The sequence below is a fragment of the Choloepus didactylus genome, chromosome 1 (assembly GCF_015220235.1).
Source record: "Choloepus didactylus isolate mChoDid1 chromosome 1, mChoDid1.pri, whole genome shotgun sequence".
NCBI lineage: Eukaryota > Metazoa > Chordata > Mammalia > Pilosa > Megalonychidae > Choloepus > Choloepus didactylus.
In genome coordinates, this window is record NC_051307.1 from 175,555,703 (window position 1) to 175,576,543 (window position 20,841).

At 37.7% G+C, this 20,841-nt stretch overlaps 1 protein-coding gene and 1 pseudogene across 1 annotated transcript in view; one reads left to right on the forward strand and one right to left on the reverse strand.

Annotated features, from left to right (window-relative positions):
- The window catches only part of LOC119541636 (ubiquitin-conjugating enzyme E2 E1), a 96,418-nt gene that overhangs the window by 27,161 nt on the left and 48,416 nt on the right, over positions 1-20,841 (forward strand). The window lies entirely within an intron of this gene.
- Positions 17,672-18,150, reverse strand: LOC119541643 (annotated as a pseudogene).

The window sequence follows — 20,841 nt, forward strand, 5'->3', positions numbered from 1 at the left end:
GTGTATTGTTAGCGAATTTGTGAAGAAAAGCATCCTTTGAAATAGTGACTTAGCAGAGAGAAAAGTTAACAGTAAGTCATTTTATCTATTCTCTGCTTTCTGTCACCAGGTGGCTGTTTCTGACTGTGTTTCCCTTTCTATTTTTGTTTTTCCAGAGCCACTCTTGAATCTTTTCCACAGTTAGTGGATTGTTACCATTGTTTCCCAAAGATCTGAACTTCCCAACCTAATATCAGGCCCCTCCAAAGCAGTCATTTTCCAATTCTCAAGCTTCTCTGATATTCTTCAGCCGCTAATCCAGTGTTAGGGAGAGTAAACCATTTACTAATTGTCATTTCGCTTGAAGATGCATAAAAAGAGATGCGATCTGTTTAATGGGTTAAATCAAATCTTAACCCATTAATGCGGGCTTAATTAGCATTTTCTTTTCTGGTTGAAAGCTTAGTTCACCCTTGCATGTCTGGCATTCTACACTGGTGTGCTCACGCCTCTTTCAACCCCTTCAGGAATAAAAAAGGGATCGCCACTTGGGTGGATGAAGCGCTCTCAGAAATTTCTTCTGGATATACTCACTTGAGACAGAAAATGAATAGTCTGTGACACTTGACTTTTCAAAAGAGAGATATGATTTTGTGTACCCAGACTATATATATGAATTGTTACGAGCCTAAACTTTGAAGTTATGATTCATTCCCAACAGGTATTTTCCAAGTCCAGTAGAATTAATAATTATGTTCCTTGAATGAGTTTTTAAAATATGTTATACTGAACGTATATCACTTTGCATCATGAGAAATATCTGTACTAATAATAGATTTTTTGTTTGTTCTAGTTAAATTTTATTGCTAATTTTGCAACTCTGGCAGAGGTATCAGTGACACAGCTAAGGTGAGTGGGGCAGTTTTCTACCTGCCCCACCTGTGCTTTTCAGCCACTGTGACCCATGCTGAGTAATACAAATCATTGACAACACTGCTGTCTCACCTTTTCTGGTCCTGTGGCCCTTTGACTTAAGATGTAGCTATAACGTGCATCTCGTCACCATATTCAGTCATTTATTCTAACATTTACCTAGTCATTTGTGCCTGGTTCTGAAGATGCAGCAGTGATACAGACTATGTACCTGCTCTTATGGGGCTTACATTCATATGGAGGGAGGGAGATGGACAATAAAATAAATATGCAAAAGTAATTTCAGATAAAAGTACTCAGAAAACAGAATGGGGCAGTAGCATACAGAGTGACTGGGAAGGTTGGGGCATTGGTTGGTGCCACTTTGGGGAGATGGCTCTGAATGATGACAAGGACCCAGCCATGAGAAGGGTATTTTAGGCTGAAGGACAGCAGATAGAAAGGCCCTGAGTGAAGAAGATCAGTGTGGCTGTACATAGTGAATTGAGGGTGAGATTGGGAGGAGTTGAGGTAGGCAGGGCTCAGATTTTATTCATAAATTGTAGTAGAAAGCCGTGAGAGAGTTTAAAGTGGAGGAGTGATATGCCACCAGAGTTGACCTATACTTGAAAAATATCTCACATAAAATTTCCGATAAAAATAGAAATTATGGAGATACTTTTTGTAAATTTTATTATTTGCAGTATGAATGGGTTCACTGACATTTCTTTATGTAGTAGTTCTAGTACATCTACAAATAAAGTTGTACAAAAATTAAAGACATGCTACCCACAATTTGTATCTTATCCTGTGAATGGAAGTACAGTAGTACTCAGCTTGTCTTGACATAATGGTTTGGGGATAGTGTGAATGTTTTGTAATGCATATGTAGCATTCAAAGTGAATAAAAAAACAACTCCTTAGTTGCCTTTGTAGCTTGCTTGTCTGTGTTCCTAGCTGTCCATCTGAAGTGAAAGCTGCCAAAGAAATCTGTCAGTAATGAAGTTTCAAGATCCATCTAGCTTTTCAGAGCAAGAAAAGCGAATGAGATGGTGAGTGGGGTGGACCTAGGAGAGTTGTGCAGCTTGGAAGCAGTCAGGGAGCCTTGGTGGTCTGGGAGGCAGTTTTCTAGGTCTCCCACCAGTCCCCACTTGGTTGCCTATGGTATTTAAAAGATTTATGTGTACTATGTGAAGCCTCATCTGCTTGGTATGACTATAAAGAATGCCTTTCCAATTTCCTTGATTTGGTAGATGCTTCAGTGGAATAAGTTAAAATAGTTGAAATATGTGGTCTAAAGGGGACTCCTAGACTGGACATGGGTGATAGGGCTAATAAACAGATAGCAGTGAGTGTGTACCTGAAACTTTCAATTACTAAAACTTATGTGTATAGTCTATTGAAAAGGCTTATAAAATGAAGTGTAATTACAGCATCTCTTAATAAACTGTTGCAGGAGGTTTTGGGGTTACATTGATAAGAAATTTTACAATTTCTTATAAAAGGGTTGTTTTTCTTACTGAAGGACTAGTTTCTCATGTTTTTTCCTCCCTGAGTTAATAAACAGCTACAAAAGTCCCCCACTCCCCCCACTTACTCATTATAGAAAGTTTACATGCCATTCAAAATTCTTAAGGGGGCAGAATATCAATGCAAAGATTGCTTATAGGGAAATGATAACCCCAATAATATAAAATAACCAAATTCAGAAAAAGATGCAAGTAATTTATATTTGACTTTGAAGTGAATTTTGATGGTTATATTTTAAAATGATGTGAGTGAGTATGTTCAATATTCTGGGTATTCATTTTATACAAAATAATGAAGGAACAGAAGAAAGCCTGATTTATAATAGTCTGGACAGCTCTTCAGACTTCATACATATCTTACCTCAACTTATTTTTGCTTCATTTTCTGTGCTGTGGAAATTTGGAAAATAGAATAAAACTTAATAATGATAGTAGTTAAACCTTATGAAGTGTGTCAGTATGTTTGTTGTTCTCATTTTATAGATGAGGAAAGAGAAGCTTAAAATGGTTAAGTACCTTGCTCAAGGCCACTCAGCTCTTAAGTGGTAAGGCTAGTTAGTGTTTTAGCCCTGGCCTTCGAAGGCTGTATGCCTAAGAATTATGCTCTACTGCTTCTTGTACTAGCTCTATGAATTGTAGACTTCACTTCGAGATACTGGCAGTTAAATCTTAATTCATCTGCAAAACTGTATTTAAACTTAAGGCAAGCTTATTTCACAACTTAGCCACTGGCATAGCTATCCATCATTACGTGTTCTCCAACACAGGTTTGGTCATCATGGCATTCCTGTTTAAAAATCTTGGGCCTTTAATTGCTCCTAGAATTAAATATGCAAAATCTTTATATGCTATACAAATCCCTTTGTAACCTGATTCCAATCTACTATATCCTCATCTTGTTATTCCTCCCCTCCATAACTTACTATGTTCAATCTATACCCTAGATTGCTACCTCTCCCAACTTCTTATTATATTTTAGAGCACAGATAAAAATGAGACCCCTAGATGGCCCTCTAATCTTTGTCCTTGTGGCACTTTATACATGCCTCTTTACATTTATTATATTCATTTACAGTCATTTTTGTCTGTTTCTCCAACAAACTAAGGTCTTTTGATTGTTTAGTTTTTATTTCTTGTGTCTAACACACAGAAGATGCCTAAAAAGTTTGAATGAATTACTGAAACAAGTTAAAGTACAGTATTTGATTGGTAGTAGTCATATAAATGTTATAAGTTTGTTTCTTTGGATGTTAACATCAATCACTGGGAAGTATCACGGTAAGGTTGAAGTGATGAAATCACTAAATAAGTCTGTTTGGTAAAAACTCCATCTCTGCCATTTTTATATAAATTTTAAATTTATCCCTAATGCTTAATTTTTTTTTTAAATATGTGTTATTCGCAGTGCTTAGAAACTTAGATCAGCTTTGCAACATGAGAAAATGGGATCATTATTTGGATATTTGCCAATGCTACTTGAAGCAATTGTTACTTTGGCCATAAAATGTTAGGGTAACAACCCCCATCAGAAAAGAACACTTGAAAAATTTTATTTGACAAAAATTCCAGGCTGAACATTAAGCATGTGTCTTGGTTGTGTGCATAGCACTGAACTAGATCATGTGGAGATACTAAAGTGTGGTAGATGCTGTTAACATAAAGTGAATGTAAAACAGCCAGTGAACAAGACATTGTATATTAAGTTTCATTAGCAACCCAAGATATAAATTTGTTTATAATTTTTATCATAATTTCCTTCTATCTAAACTTTGACATATGTCTCACCCTTCAATGAAGTATTTCCAGTCATTTCCCTGTCTGGGCCCACCAGAGGAATCCCTGAAATAACTCCCCAATAACGGTCTTACTTTGCACTGATGAGGGTGGAGTGGGGGAGAGATTAGTGAGTTTGGGGATGGAAATAAAAGGACTGTGGTGATTCTGAAAAGCTCTAGATAGGGGTTGGTAGGTAGCTGGAGAGTAAGTCCTTCCCTCTTTTCTTTCTTGAGGGAAAATTGGGGAAAGAAGTGCTCAAGTGGGAGTGTTGACAGATTTGGGGAGTAGGAGGGAGGGCGAAAGAAAAAAGGAACTGAGAAAGGAAAGGGCCATATGGTCTAGAAGAAAGATTACATGTTTCTTGAGGTTAGAAATAGGGTCTTAACTGATTTTCCCCACAGGCTTGGTTTCCTACTTTATACAAATAAGAAACATCTGAAAGAGGAAAAGGAGAAAGCCTCTGGAACCCTGTTTATGACCATTAACATGGATTGGTTGGTTTTGTTGGGTCTAGCTGGGTTGCTGGGAAAAAGATCCCATTTATTTCATTTTTTTCGGAGTTTTGGTAGAGGAACCCTGAAGTTGTCAGGATATGGACATTCTACATGTTTCCCTTCCTCTTCCCTCTCACCCCCCCCTTTTTTAATGCAATTTTTTTGATACGTATTCACACACCATACAATCCATCCAAAGTATAAAATCAGTGACTATTGTATCATCACATAGTTGTGCATTCAACACCACAATCAATTGAAAACAAAAGAAATAAAGAAAAAAAAAAAACAAAACCCAAAACATCCCATGCCCCTTATTCCCTCCCCCCATTATTGACCCCTAGTATTGGCATGGTGAATCATCAATGTTTTTGAAATAATATTAAGATATTACTGTTAACCGTAGTCCATAGTTTGCAATAGGTGCATTTCCCCCCATATGCCTCTCTGTTACTGACTCCTTGTAAGAGTGTCATATATTTGTTCTAATATCATGAAAGATTCATAGTCATCATCCACCACAAGATTCACTGTCTTATACATTACCTACTCCTTTTTATATCCTAGCTAACTAGACACCTGTTATTTTGGCTCCAGAATAACTTAAAAAGTATTTTTGATAAGACAAAATATCATTGGAGAAAATCATATGTGTGTGTGTGTGTGTATTTATACCTACATACATACATACATACTTCTGGCCCTTTAGAATCCTTCATTATTAAATTCAGGTGCCTGATCTCTGGGCCAGGCTTAATGATCATAAGATGGGTAGAAAGTCTCAGTCTTTACATATTGTAGATTTAGGTTTCACAAATGCCAGTAGCCTTCATTTCTTGCTCTACTTCCACCACTCATCAAAATAAAAATCACAAATATGAAGAATTAAAAAGTTTAGATATCAGTCAGGATCTGAAGTGATTTTTGGCAAGTTGAAGTCACCTGTTTGAATCTAAGCATGTGGAAGTCCTTAGGTTTAGAACAACAACATCCCAGAAAAAGGAGAGCAGTGTGACTAAATATTGAGGTAGGGCAGGCTTGGGGTTTTGGTTGTTTGGAAGCTCTTTATGAAAGAATGGTGTGGTGCTTGGAGCTGTTTTTCTCTCCTTTGTGACTCTTTTCACTTAGGTGAGGAACTTGTCCCTGCCTAGAGTGGCCTTGCTGGTTCTCTGTTGCTCTTGGGTGTCACGCAGCAGGGAATGTGCTGAGCCGGATTAGTCGTCAGTCAGGAGTATCAGCAACAGTCAGTGTTAGATCCCCGGTGAGGGTGGTGGAAGTAGAATAACAAAAGTAATAGGTAATGCCTTTTGGCGATTACTGTGGGTCAAACTCTGTTCCAAGGGCTTTGAATGTAGAAACTCTTAAACCATCCCTGTTAGTGTGTATTGTTATCTCCACTTTATAGATGATGAAATCAAGGCATAATGTTATATAACTATTAAATGGAAGATCTGGGAGAAGAACCCAGGCAGTCTGGCTCCTGGACCCATGTTCTTAACCCCTCCACTTTCCAGAGAAAAGAAGTTCAGTTTGACACTACTTTTGTTATTAAGACTCTAACATTGCAGGTGTAGTTGGCTTTAGGTTTCCTGAAGTCTTTGATTTGGGTTCAGTCTCTTAAAACTTTTAAAAAGGGGTTGCACAATCCCATGTCACTTCCCCCTAAGTTATGGAGTGAAATGTGTTTTAAAAATTAAATTGAGTTTATATTGAATTCTGTTTTGAAATTTGTGGTATTTTCTGGAATGCAAAAAATTAGTGTGAGGAATCACTGTTCCAATTGATAATGTTTAAAATATAGAAAAAGAATATAGAAAATAAGTACTGGACCAGTTGTATAATGGTTTAACATTTTTAGGTTTTGCCTGTTAGTTAACCTGCCCACTTACTTAAAGTAATCATTGAAAGCAATCTAGCATTAGAGGAAGGCAATTTAGCATTCAGTGTTATGTTTAGTACAGTGGTCCTGAACCCTGTTATCTTAGTTACATTTAGTGTTTAAAAAAAATTACAAATACCAGAGCCCCACCTCACTGAATCATCATCTCCAAGGAGAAGCCCAGGCATCTGCATTAAAACAAAACTCAGAAGCCAGGGGTAAGAACAAAGGAATTCATGCATATTTTGCATATAGTATACCTCTGGCCCTATTTTTTCTGCTTTTATGACATGTAATTTATTTAAACAAAATAAAAAGTCATTCAATCTTAGAAACTTTTTTTTCTTTTTTTCAGACTGTAAGTAAAACCCCAGGGTAAAGATGAGTGTAGCTGCATCAATTGTAGATTATTGTTTGAAGAACCTTGGTGAATTGAGACTGCATTAAATTTCAGTGTGTTATTCTGTGGATAATATACAGAAAATAATCCTTGAAATAAAAGATTCATTTCAACACATAATAGCTTTATACTTAAAGGCATTAGGAAAAAAGGTGAAGTGGGAGGTCAGCATCTCTCTCCTTTGAGTGTCTAATAACCTGTTTTCAGTGGCTTTTATCATTACGTTTATAGCACATCCAAGATGTATATGTCAGGAATTTTTTATGTTAAAAGGGCCTTTTGGAACAAGAGCTGTTTGGAATATAGATGAAATACATTGAAACAGCAAGAAGTTAAAGATTGTAAAGTCTAGTGAATAAATCCTTGAAACAAAATTTTTATGACTAAAATAAAAATGTCTAAAATGAATATCCAGCTAATAAAATTAGCTACCTATTCATAGAATTAAGAAAATAGCTGATTCAGTGTTACATAAAAAATATTTTCTCATTTGACTTAAAATTAGTGCTCACAAGTTTTCACCTATAATGCATGCACCTGTTAAACATTAAGTATCTCCCATGTGCCATATACTGTATTGTAGAAACAAGACAGACTAGGTCCAGGCTCTCATGGATCCCAGGGGAGCAAGGGATGTTAAACAAAAAATAAAAGGGCTCTGAGTGTTATTGTGAAAAACTGCAAGGTGCTTCTATTCCAGTGATCAGTGAGGCAGTCTTTTGTTCTTTCACCAAAATGATGTTGGCTTTTCTTGGAAAGTTAAGAGCTGAAATGGAACTTAATCTGGTTCAGTCCTCATTTTACAAATGAGAATATTCAGATCCAGGAAAGTAATGTGACTTTTCCTAAAATGGCACAGTTGAAGACTGGCATGATTGGGGAATAGAACACAGGATTCTTAACTATGTAATCTCTCTACCCTGCTCTTAGGGCCATGTGATAGTAAGTATGACAAGCAAGATCATGCTGAGAATCTCTTCACCAAACTGTCATTGATCTCCTGCTTTATGCTCTCTTTCTGCTAAATGCTGGTATTACTCAAAATGAAAAAGAGAGCCCTTATTGTTAAGTAGTTCCCAATCTAGGGAGAAAAGACAGGCAGTTATTTTGGGGGAAAAAAAAACTATAAATGAGTTACTTGTTCAGCATATTGATAAAGCAGGCAGGTTCTGCAACCAGACTGAGTTTAAAATCCTAGCTCCCCACTTAATAGCTATGTAAATTTGGGAGAAACATTAAGTCTCTGTATCTCAGTTTCCTCATCTGTAAAATGGGGATGATACCTAGGATTTACAAATATATTTTATGTAAAGCACTTGGAACAGTGCCTGGTAGGTAGTTAACACTCAAAACATAGTAGATACTAAAATAGTAGACTATAAAAATATATATCACTTTTTTAAGTTACAGTGTTCTGTCATAACCACTTTTACAAATGAGGACATTGAAGAATAGAGAGGTTAAACCCTTTGCCCAAACCAGAAAGTTTGGGGGCCAGGATTTAAACCCAGGGAGTCCAGCCCTCAAGCCCATGCTCTTAATTTGTTGTCTGCCCTTAAATGAACAGTACTTCTTTTCCCACTTTGGCCAGGTGTCTACCTGAGTACTCTCTTCAGATTTTGGGTCTGAGCTGAGAGTGTGTTCCAAACCTACCACCAGTGACAGAAAGTCTCTCAATAGCATAAGCATTCTACAGTATTGATGTCTCAAAAAGTTAGTAATGTGATAACTGTGAAATATTTAGTAATATATTTGCTTTCTCCTGAAGAGAGGATAGACTGAATTTGGGGAATGTTAACTGCTTCATCCTGGTCCTAATGATGTCATTTTTAAAAAACATTGTTTATTGTGAAATATAACATATATGCAGAAAACTGATAACTTTCAAAATACAATTCAACAAGTAGCTATAGAACAAATTTCAAAGTATGGTATGGGTTACAGTTCCACAATTTCAGTTATTTCTTTCTAGCTGTTCTAATATACTAGGGACTAAAAAGAAATACCTATATAATGATTCATTAGTCATATTCATTTGTTAAATCCTATTTTCTCTGTTACATCTCCTCCCTCACATTTGACCATTCTCTCAATCTTCAAGGATATTTGGACAAAGCCCATTCTTCTTCATGTTGAAAGGAGTGTCAACATTATGGGGTAGAGGGATGCAACTGGTTGGTAATTTTTGGAGAGATTGCTACCTCTGGATTTCAGGGCTTATCTGGCATAGGAACAAATTGGAGGTTTTAAGTTTCTGAAAAATAAACTAAGTGGGTGAAACTTTGAGTCTCAAATATAGCCCTGGGTATCATTTAGGGTTTTCGGGAATACTATTGGCTGGGGCATGACATACTGTGGCAATTTGCAATATCTGGCTTAAACTAGCGTAAGATTAGCCTCCATAACAGCCTCTCGACTCTATTTGAAATCTCTTAGCCACTGAAACCTTAGTTTGTTACCTTTCTTTTCCCCTTTTTGGTCAGGAAGGATTTCTCATTCCCATAATTCCAAGGCCAGGCTTAATCCCGGGGAGTCATGTCCCATGTTGCCAGTGGGACTTAACACCCTTGGAAGTCATATCCCATGTCGGGGTGGGGGTGGGATGGGGTGGGATAATGAGTTTGTTTGGGCTTAGAGAGAGAGAGAGGCCACATCTGAGCAACAAAAGATTCTCTGGAAGTGACTCTTAGGCATAACTATAGGTAGACTTACCCTTCCCCGTTACAGAAATAAGTTTCATAAGAGCGAGCCTCAAGATTGAGGCTTGGCTTATTCAATTGGGAGGGAGTCCCTAATGCTTGTGAAAATATCAGAAATTTACCAGGTGGAGAAGTTTAAAAGTTTCGTATTTTTTCTCTAGTCCCTCAGGGCACTTTACAAATACTTTTTATCTGCCCAGTGAATTCTGGAACATATCAGGATATTATGTTAAGCTATGCAGAATTACAAGATCTCATTCCCAGTTCTAGGCTCTGTGTGTTTAGGTTGTTTAAATAAACTGGCTACATAGGTTAAGTTAGATTGTTTGCTACAGAAAATTTAAATTTTGGACATATTAAGCATCTCTTCCTTTGGTATCACACAGAGGATAAGTTTTGAAAACAGACAATATCATCCTTTACCCTATGTTCTGATTTATCTTAGTCCCAACATGGTTAGCTTTGTTCATCTCTCTGAAGTCTGATCTCTTTTTTGGCTTTTTTAACAGTTGCAGTATGACGTAATGCTGACTTTCCAAATTGCAAAACTCTTAACATTGAGTCTTAGCTGTCACACAGATACCCAAAGTTCCAGGGAAATACTAGATTATACACATAGAGCACAGCATCTCAGAATGTAGAAATAACATTTAAAACTCAGGAATAAATGTGACTCCCATAAGAGCTTACAATCTAAGCCCTAATTTTCTTGTGTTTCCTAAACGAAAGCATACAATACTTGCCCTTTCATTTCTGTCATATTTTGCTCAACATATTGTCCTTATGGTTTATTCACCCCGTTGCATGTCTCACGACTTCATTCCTTTCTGTAGCCGCACAATATTCCATAATCTGTAAACACCACAGTTCTCCCTCCCATTCCTCAGTCGATGTACCCTTCGGGTACCTCCAACCATTGGCTAATGTGAGTAATGCCGTGATAAACATTAGTGTGCAAATATCTATTCGAGTTCCAGCTTTCAGTTCTTCCAAGTATATCCCTAGGAACAGGCTTGCCTAATCATGTGGTGACCCTATATTTAGTCTCCTGTGGATCTACCACATTATCCTCCAGAGGGGCTGCACTGCACCGTTCTGCTACCCTACCAACATTGAATAGTTATATCTCTCTCTCCACATTTTCCTTAGCTCTTAAATCTTGCTATTTATTTAGAATCAGATTTTATTGAGATATATTCACATAGCATATATTATACCCAAAATAAACAATGTCTCACAGTATCTTCACTTAGTTGTACAGTTATCATCACTCTCGATTTTAGACAATTTTCATTGCTTCAAAGAGAAAAACAATAACAGACACCCTCATGCCAAAGTGAAAACCCACAAAACCGCATAACTCTTATCCCCTAGTATTGGTGTAGTACTAGTGAGGTATTCCTGTTAAATATTTTACAGCACGTAGCAGGTTGTTTCTCCCACATACCACTCTATTATTAACTCTTTGAACCAGTGTTACACCCCCGAAGTAGTTCATGCATGAACTTATTTATATTTGTAGTGCTAATTGTTGGGATACATGATTTGAACAACCCCTTTCAATCATATTCACCTTCAAAATGGCATTGGTATATTCCCGCTAGTGAACCACCTTCACCTCTATCCATTCCCATACATTTGAGTTCAACCTTGTTAACAAGTCTCTATCTATTAGGTAACCACTCCCCCTTGTCTAGCTTCTATCTCTAGGTCCTAAATATTCCACATTTTAAGACTCTGAATTTACTTTTTCTAGAGGGTTCATATTAGTAGAATCAAACAATTGCTATCCTTTTGTGTCTGACTTATTTCACTCAGCATATGTCCTCAAGGTATGTCCATCTTGTCACATGCTTCAGGACCTCATTCCTTCTTACTGCTGCGTAATATTTCATCACACACACACACACACACACACACACACACACATGCACACCACATTTTGTTTATCCACTCCTCTGTTGATGGACACTTGGATTGTTTCCACGTTTTGGCAGTTGTGAATCATGCTGCTGTGAACATCATTGTGCAAATGTCTGTCCGTGCCAGTGCTTTCAGACCTTATGGGTATATACCAAGTAGTGGAATTGCCGGATGATAGGGCAACTCAATATTACATTTTCTGAGGAACCAGGGAACTGTCTTCCACAGCAGCTGCACCATTATAGATTCCCACCAGCAGTAAATAAGTGTTTCAGTTTCTCCACATCCTCTCCAACATTTATAGTTTCGTGTTTGTTTAATGGCAGCCATTCTTATAGGTGTGAGATGATACCTCATTGTGGTTTTGATTTGCATTTCCCTAATAGCTAATGAAGATAAATATTTTCTCATGTGCCTTGTAGCCATTTGTATTTCCTCTTTGGAAAAATGTCTATTAATATCTTTTGCCCATTTTGTAATTGGGTTGTTTGGCCTTTTGTTAATGAGCTGTTGGATTTCTTTATATATACTGGATATCAAATTGTTATCAGATACATGGTTTCCAAATATTTTCTACTGTTGAGTTGGCTGCCTTTTCACCTTTTTGACAAAGTCCATTGAGGCACAGAAGCATTTGATTTTGAGGGGTTCCTGTTTTTATCTATTTTTTCTTTTGCTGCTTGTGCTTTGGGTGTAAGGTCTAAGAAGCTGCCTCCTATTACCAGGTCTTGAAGATGTTTCCCTGTATTTTCTTCTAGGAGTTTTATGGTACTGACTCTTATGTTTGGGTTAATTAAGTTAATTTTTGTATAGGGTGTGAGGTAGGAGTCCTCTTTCATTCTTTTGGATATGGATATCCAGTTCTCCCTGCTCCATTTGTTGAAGACTGTTCTGTCCCAGTTCAGTGGATTTGGGGCCCTTGTCAAACATCAATTGACCATAGATCTGGGTGTTTTTTTTTTTCCCAGACTCTCAATTCGATTAAATTGATCAATATGTCTGTCTTTGGCCACTACCATGCTGTTTTGACTAGTGTGGCATTATAGTAAGTGTTAAAGTCAGGAAGTGTAAATCCTCTCACTTTGTTCTTTTGTAGGATGTTTTTGGCAATTTGAGGTCCCTTTCCCTTCCAAATAAATTTGACAACTAGCTTTTCCAAGTCTACAAAATAGGTTGTTGGAATTTTGGTTGATATTGCATTGAATCTGTAGATCAATTTGGATAGAATTGACATCTGAACGACATTTAGCCTTCCTATCCATGAACATGGAGTATCTTTCCACCTATTTAAGTCTTCTTTGATTTCTTTTAGCAGAGTTTTGTAGTTTTCTGTGTAGAAATCTGTGCCTGTTTGGATATATTATGTCACCCAAAAGCCATATTTTTTAATGCAGTCTTTTGGCTGCAGACTTACTAATCTTTTTGATTAGGGTGTGACCTCTTGATTGAATATTTCCATGGGATTTGACCCTGCTCATTCAGGGTAGGTCTTGATTAGTCTACTGGAGTCCTTTAAAGGGAGCTTTTACAGAAAGCAGAGAGACAAAAACACTCTGGGATATGCTAAGCCAGAACACACAGATGTTAGAGGCTTGGAAGCCGACTGAGATGCTTGCTTGGAGCAGACAGAAGCATTTGGAGATGCTAAGCTAAGAGAAATCCAGAGACATTTTGGAGAATGCCATTTGAAATGTAGCCTGAGAGCAAAGGAACAGCAGATGCCAGCCATGTGCCTTCCCAGCTGACAGAGGTGTTCCAGACATCATTGGCCATTCTTCAGTGAGGGTATCCTTTTGTTGATGCCTTAGTTTGGACACTTTTATGGCAGTAGAACTGTAAATTTGTAGCCAAATAAACCCCCTTTATAGAAGCCAATCCATTTCTGATATTTTGCATAGCAGCAGTATTGGCAAATCTGAACAGATTTTGGTACCAGAGAAGTGGGGTGCTGCTGAGTTTGCAAATACCAAATGTGTTGGAATGGCTTTTTAATTAGATAAGAGGAAGATTCTGGAAGATTCTGTAAGAATCACGAGGAGCTTGATTGCTTCAAAGAGACTGCTGGTGGAAATAATGGACTCTAAAGATACCTCCGATGATGCACTTGGCTGGCATCTGCTGGTCCTGGGTTGTGTTCAAAATGACTTTCTCCAGAATGTCTCTTGGCTTCTGTCTTCACTCGTGTCTGTCTGCTCCTGTGTATCCTTGCTTCTTTCTCCCAGGGCATTTCTCTCTTAAGCATCTGTGGCTCCTCTTTTAGCTTCTCTGGGGCAAACTCTGGGCTTCATCTCTTAGCTTAGCATCTCCAAACGTCAGCAAGTGTCTATGTTGGCTCTTGAGTTCTCTCTCTCTCTCTTTTTTAAAGAAATAAGTAGTAAAGTTTATTAAAGAAAAAGAGAAAGAAGACATGCTAAAGAGATAGCGTGGGCATCTTCCAGGAGAGGCGTGCACTGACTGGGAGTGGGTGTCCCTGGTATATAGGAAAGCTTTGCTGGTAGTAGGTTTCCAGAGTAATCTTTGAACACTAGGGGCTTAAAAGGTTTGTAATAACCATGATTTGCATTAACTAGATGTCTCCTTTGTTCTAGAAGGAGATGGCTTTCAGAACTTGTGATCTGCCCTTGCAGATATTTAACAACTTTTATGACTCCATGCTTTTTTGTCATTAACTGAGAATTTGCTTTGGGCTCATGATTTTACAAGTGTTGATGGTTTGGGGAGACTTTAGAGTTTTAGGGGAAATTTTGGCTCCATGAAGTCTGCAACTGAAGCTTTGCAGGTTTGTGTTAACTCCTTTGAAGCTGAATAGAAAACCAGGGACCACAGCTTTGATGTCCTTTTCTATCCTGCCTCAATTTCCCCATGGAAGTGTTGAACACCCTTAATCTTAAGGGGGTGTTGAGGGGTGAAGATCTGACTTCTCTCACTTCTTCCTGCTGTCTTAAAGGCATGGACCCTACCTACAAGGATGTATAAACTCTTTCTCTATTCTAGTAGGGGTAGGGGTAGGCTGGTCTTGGTCCAGAGCAGGTTGATATTTGCAGGTGAGCATGAGCTTAGTGTGGAATGCTTGCAGTCTGTTGGAAACAAATTTGACAAGTAGGTTAAATATACATGGGCCAAACATAAGAATGAGAACAAAAGGAATTAAAGTACCTAGAAAAGGAAGGATTTAAGGAGTTAGATTAGGTAGATGTGGAAAAGGACTCCAGTAGCTTCCAACATTGTTTTTAATTTGTTGGGATTGCTCCCAAAAGTCCTGTATGTTCTCTTGGATTTCATCTGAGTGGTTGACATACAAGCGGCACCTTTTCTGTGTGAAGAGGCTTTTTGAGGATATTTGGATAGCATGAAAGGTGCAAGGTATAGCATAGCACAAAGGAGAGAGAGTTATACTTAGCTCTGCTTCTTTAGTAGGAGTTTTAATCCATCTAGTGGTTGACAGCTGTAGGATTCTTTTTGTTTAGAAGGGTCTATAGGATCCTGGCTGGGGAGCTTGACCCTGGACAGGTGAATCCAACTGGAGAGTCCACTGACTTTCACTGTTTGGGATGTCTTCTTACTTGAAATCAGCAAAGACGGACTCCTGGAAGCTCCGGCAGCAATCTCCTCCTGGCTCAGTTCACAGGATGTGTAACTGGCACCCTGCTGGCAGTAGTGCCAGGTAGAACCCCATTCCAGGTTCAGGACTCTTGCCATGGAAAGAATTCGTAGATGAGAGAGGCTGGTAGAAATAAGTAGTAAAGTTTATTAAAGAACAAGAAAGAAGACATACTAAAGAGATTGCGTAGACATCTTTGAGAAGCATGCTGTTGAGTTGTCTTAAGTAATCCAGTGAACCAATCAAGACCCTCCCTGAGTGGGTCCATACCTCCGTGTAAATAATTCAGTCAAAGATATTACCCACAGTTGGGTGAGTCACATCTCCATGGAAACATTCAAGAGCTTCCACCCAACAAGATTGGGTTAAAAGATCATGACTTTTATGGGGGAGGCGGGGCATAATATATCCAGTCTGGCACAGCCCTTTATCATGTTGAGAAAGTTTCCTTCTGTTGCTGTCTGTTGAAGTGTTTTTGTCAAGAAGTGCTGCTGGATTTTGTCAAATCCTTTTTCTGCATCTATCTAGATGATCATGTGGTTCTTCTTCTATGTTAATGTGATGTATTACATTTATTGATTTTCTTGTATTGAACCATCTTGCATACCTGGGATAAAACCCACTTGATCATGGTGTGTAATTCTTTTAATGTGCAGTTGGATTTGATTTGCATGTATTTTGTTGAGGATTTTTGCATCTGTGTTCATTAGAGAGATTGGTCTGTAATTTTCTTTTCTTGTAATATCTTTATCTGGTTTTGATATTGGGGTGATGTTGGCTTCATAGAATAAGTTAGGTAGTGTTCCCTCCTCTTCAGTTTTTTCAAGGAGTTTGAGCAGAATTGGTATTAATTCTTCTTGGAATGATTTATAGAATTTGCCTGTTAAGCCATGTGGTCCTGGGCTTTTCTTTGTTGGGAGGTTTGTGATGACCATTTCAGTCTCTTTACTTGTGATTGGTTTGTTGAGATCTTCTGTTTCTTCTGGAATCAGTATAGGTTATACATGTATTTCTAGAAAATTATCCATTTCATCTAAGTTGTCTAGTTTGTTGGTGTACAGTTGTTCATAGTATCCTCTTAAGATGTTTTATTTCTGTGCAATCAGTAGTATTACCCTCCTTTCATTTCCAGTTTTACTTATTTGCAACTTCTTTCATTTTTCTTTGTCAGTCTAGGTAAGGGTTTGTCAATTTTGTTATCTTCTCAAAGAGCCAAGTTTTGGTTTTGATTCTCTTGTTTTTTTGTTCTCAATTTCATTTATTTCTGTTCTAATCTTTGTTATTTGTTTCCTTCTAACTTGCTTTGGGAATAGTTTGCTGTTCTTTTTCTAGTTCCTCCAGCTGTGTAAGCTGCTCTCTGATGTTAGCTCTGTCTTCCTTTTTATGTAGACATTTAGGGCTATACATTTTCCTCTCAGCACTGCCTTCACAACATCCTGTAAGTTTTGATATGTTGTGTTCTCGTTTTCATTTGTCTCGATATTTACTGATTTCTCTTACAGTTTCTTCTTTGACCCACTGATTGTTTAAGAGTGTGTTGTTTAACCTTCAAAAATCTGTGTGTTTTCCGTTTCTGCCTTTTGTTGATTTCCAGGTTCATTCCATTATGATCAGGGAAAGGGCTTTGTGTATTTTAATCTTTTTAAATTTATTAAGACCTGTCTTCTAACCCAACATATGGCCTATTCTAGAGAATGATCCATGAGCACTTGAGAAGAATATATACCCTGCTGTTTTGGGGTGCCTTATTCTGTATATGTCTGTTAGGTCTAGTTCATTTATCATATTTTTCAAGTTCTCTATTTCCTTATTGATTCTCTGTCTAGATTTCTGTCTGTTGATGTGAGTGTTGTATTGAAGTCTCCAATTATTATTGGACATACATCTTTTTCTCCTTTCAGTTTTGCTGGTGTTTGCCTCATGTGTTTCGGGGTACCCTGATTAGGTGCATATATATTTATGATTGTTATTTCTTGGTGGATTGCCCCCTTGATGAATACATAATGTTCTTTTCCTCTTATAACAGCTTCACATTTAAAGTCTGTTTTGTTGGGTATTAGCATAGCTACCGCAGCTGTATTTTTTTATTTTTTTACTGCAAAGGAAGTTTTATTTTATGTATCATTAGCCATGCATTTTGTCATTACTTATTACATAAAAGCTGCCTAGGGCCATTATCCAAATGACATGACCATTTTATGCCCACAATTCACTTCTGTACTTACAAACAGAATTTTCATGATTTACATAGTACAACTTATCAGTGAAGGTTTAAAGTTGAGATAGGTTTGAAGTTGAGATACAATCTAACATCCATAACATCTTATGTTTTATAGATAGCAATGTAGGAGAAATGTATTTTTAATTACCTTTCATTTGAGTGACCTCATGAAAAAAGTACATCAATAGTTTAGAAGTTCCAAGTCTCGAGAAGAGATTTTCAGAAGCACATATAGAAATGGTTACAGACAGGAGATTTCTAAGAAATATCTTCCATGTCCATATCCTGTTGTAATTGCAGTACCATTTTTTCTTCCAGCTGCTTTCCTTTGCCTGCAAGAGGAGCCTGGATAAGATGGATGTTTTGCGTGACTTCTTTGATGTCCTGAACTTTCTGTAGTCCTTTATTTTTCTTTAACCTGTTCATTATAAATTTAGCTTGGCATTTCTGTTTAATTTCTTCTACTCTCTTCACTGCATCAATAGTTTTATTCCATAGCTCTTGCTGGTACTTGACAGGTTCATTTCTACGTTTTTCAAATTCAAATGAATTAGTGACTGCAAGCTCTTTTCCAGCTGCCTTCCGGAATATTTCCACCTGACCTTGAGAGGATTACGCTTCTTTTTATGACATTTGGATTTACAGAATCTGAACACCTTACAATCATTGCAGACAAACATCATGCCGTGGCCGGGATAGATTGGCCCCGAACAGAAATAACACTTCTCGTTACGCATATTGAGCCCACTTGCAAACCCACAGCCAAACGCCGAGTTTGAGGAGAAGTCCGCAGCTTTATTTTTGGACAGTTTGTGTGGAATATCTTTTTCCAGCCTTTCACTTTCAATCTGTTTATGTCTTTAGGTCTAAGGTGAGATCTTGTAGACAGCATATAGATGGTTCATATTTTTTTTATCCATTCTGCCAGTCTTTGTCTTTTGATTGAGATGTTTAATCCATTAACATTCAGTGTAATTACTGTAAAGGCAGTACTTCATCCATTTTATCCTTTGGCTTTTTATATGTCATATCATAGTTTTGTTTCTCTTTATCCTTTTAGTTGCCTTTACTGATACTCGTCATTTCTACACTCCTCTAGGCCTCTCTCTCCTTTTCTTTCCTTTTAGCCTGCAGAACTCCCTTTAGTGTTTTTTGTGGGGGCAGGTCTCTTTTTAATGAACTTTTTCAGCTTCTATTTATCTGGGAATATCTCAAACTCTCCTTCATTTGTGAATGACAATTTTGTTGGAGTAGAGAATTTGGGCTGGCTGTTATTTCTGTTTTACTGTCTTGAATATATCATTCCACTGCCTTCTCTCCTCCATGGTTTCTGATGAGAAATCTATACTCAATCTTATTTATGTAATTAATTGCTTTTTTCTTGCTGCTTTCAGAATTCCTTATCTTTGACATTTGGCATTCTGATTACTGTGCGTCTTGGTGTAGGCTATTCAGATTTATTCAGTTTGGAGTACATTGTACTTCTTGGACATGGATATCAGTGCCATTCATAAGAGTTGGGAAGTTCTCAGTCGTTTCCTCAAATACTCCTTCTACTCCTTTTTCCTTTTCTTCTCCCTTTGGGGTACCTGTGATGCAAATATTTGCATGCTGCTTCTTGTCATTCAGTTCCCTGAGATCCTGCTCAATTTTCCCCAATCTCTTCTGTTTTTTTGTCTGTTTGATTTTGGATGTGCTGTTTTCTAGGTCTCTGATCCTTTCTTCTGCCTGTTCCGATCTGCTATTGTATACCTCTAGCATATTTTTGATCTTATCTGTTGTGCCTTTTGTTCCCATAAGTTCTGTTATTTATTTTATTTTTTTTCATGCTTTCTAATTCTTTATTCCACATGGTATTAATGTTGTTTATCTCTTTAGCCATATTTTCCTTTATCTCCTTGAATTGGGTTTGGAGATTTGTTTGAACATCTTTGATTAACTGCTCCAAATTCTGTTAACTCCTCTGACTTTATAATTTGTTCCTTTGACTGTGCCATATCTTCTTGTTTCTTATTATGACTTGTAATTTTTTGCTTATATCTGCACATTTGATTATCTTGATGAGATTATTTTGAAAGTCAATTTTTGTCTTTTGTCTCATATTTTGTTGTTGATAGGGTTTGTGTTAAGGCTCTTCTTTGACGCTTGGTTCATCAGTATTTCCCAGCCAAAACAGGGCCAGGGACTTACACTGGGGGCCCAGACCCTCTAGGCAGAGGGTCCGGAAAGACAACAAAAAGCCTTTTTTTTTTCATCTGTGCTCTCCTGGCCTGCCCGGCAATGGCACTTTTTGGCAGCCTATTCCCAACATCCCTAAGAAAGCAGGTTATTTTTAGTCATCTGGCAGCTCCGCCTGTGATGTGGGTCAAAACAGTGGGGTGGACAGTGCCTGCCTGGGTCGGGCTCAAGCAGTGGGATCCAGTGGTCTAAATTTGTTGGCCAATAGCTGGATCAGTATTCAGCGTGTCACCCTCTGTTCTTGGGGAGATGGACTTCGTGGCCCTCTCAGTTCATAACAGCCTACCAGGCAGGGACTTGGCTGGCCTAAAGCTGCTTGTCCCAAGTGTGGGGGATAGGCACCAGGAGCCTCAGCCATGCAAATTACTCAGAATTTTCCACAAGTTTCTTAGTTTCTTTGCCCCATTCTTCCCTGTATGCTGTGCAGTACTCTCCTAATCTCCATAGTCCCAGAAGAGTTGTTTCACAGTTTCTGCCTGTCACCTCGCTGTTTTTGTAAAATGAGTGAGCCCTGGAAGACTGTATTCTAACAGCTTCCCAGAAGTCTCAAGTATTTTTTTATGACCCTATATTATATACTTCATTGGATTACTTGCTATAACTTTTGTTTTTTAGTGGTTGCTTTAGAATTTATAGAATATATCTTCCAACCATGAGTCTACCTTCCAAGTGATATTATATCCCTTCACCTATAGCATAAACCCCTTCAACATTCCTTTCAACATTTTCCTTCTATTTCCGCCTCCCCTCCTGGCTTTTATGCTTTTGTTGTCATTTTATTTCCACATGTGCTGCAAACGCTACATTACATTGTGATTATTTTTTGCTTTAAACAGTTAATTATTTTTAAATAGAATTAAGAAATAAGAAAATTTATTTCCCATAAATTTGTTACCATTTCTGGTGTTCTTTGTTCCTTTGTTTGAATCCAAATTTTCACTTATTTTTATCATTTTCTATTGCCTAGGGAACTTCCTTTAGCATTTCTTGCTATCAGGTCTGCTAGTGGTATGTGTTTATTTTCCGTTTGTTTTTGAAGCATTTTTGTTGGGTATAGAATTCTTGGTTGACAGGTTTTTTCTTTAAACACTTAAAGATGTTGCTCATCTGTCTTCTGGCTTGCATTGTTTCCAAGGAAAACACTGCCTTTATCCTTGTCTTTGTTCCTTTATATGTAATATGTCGTGCTG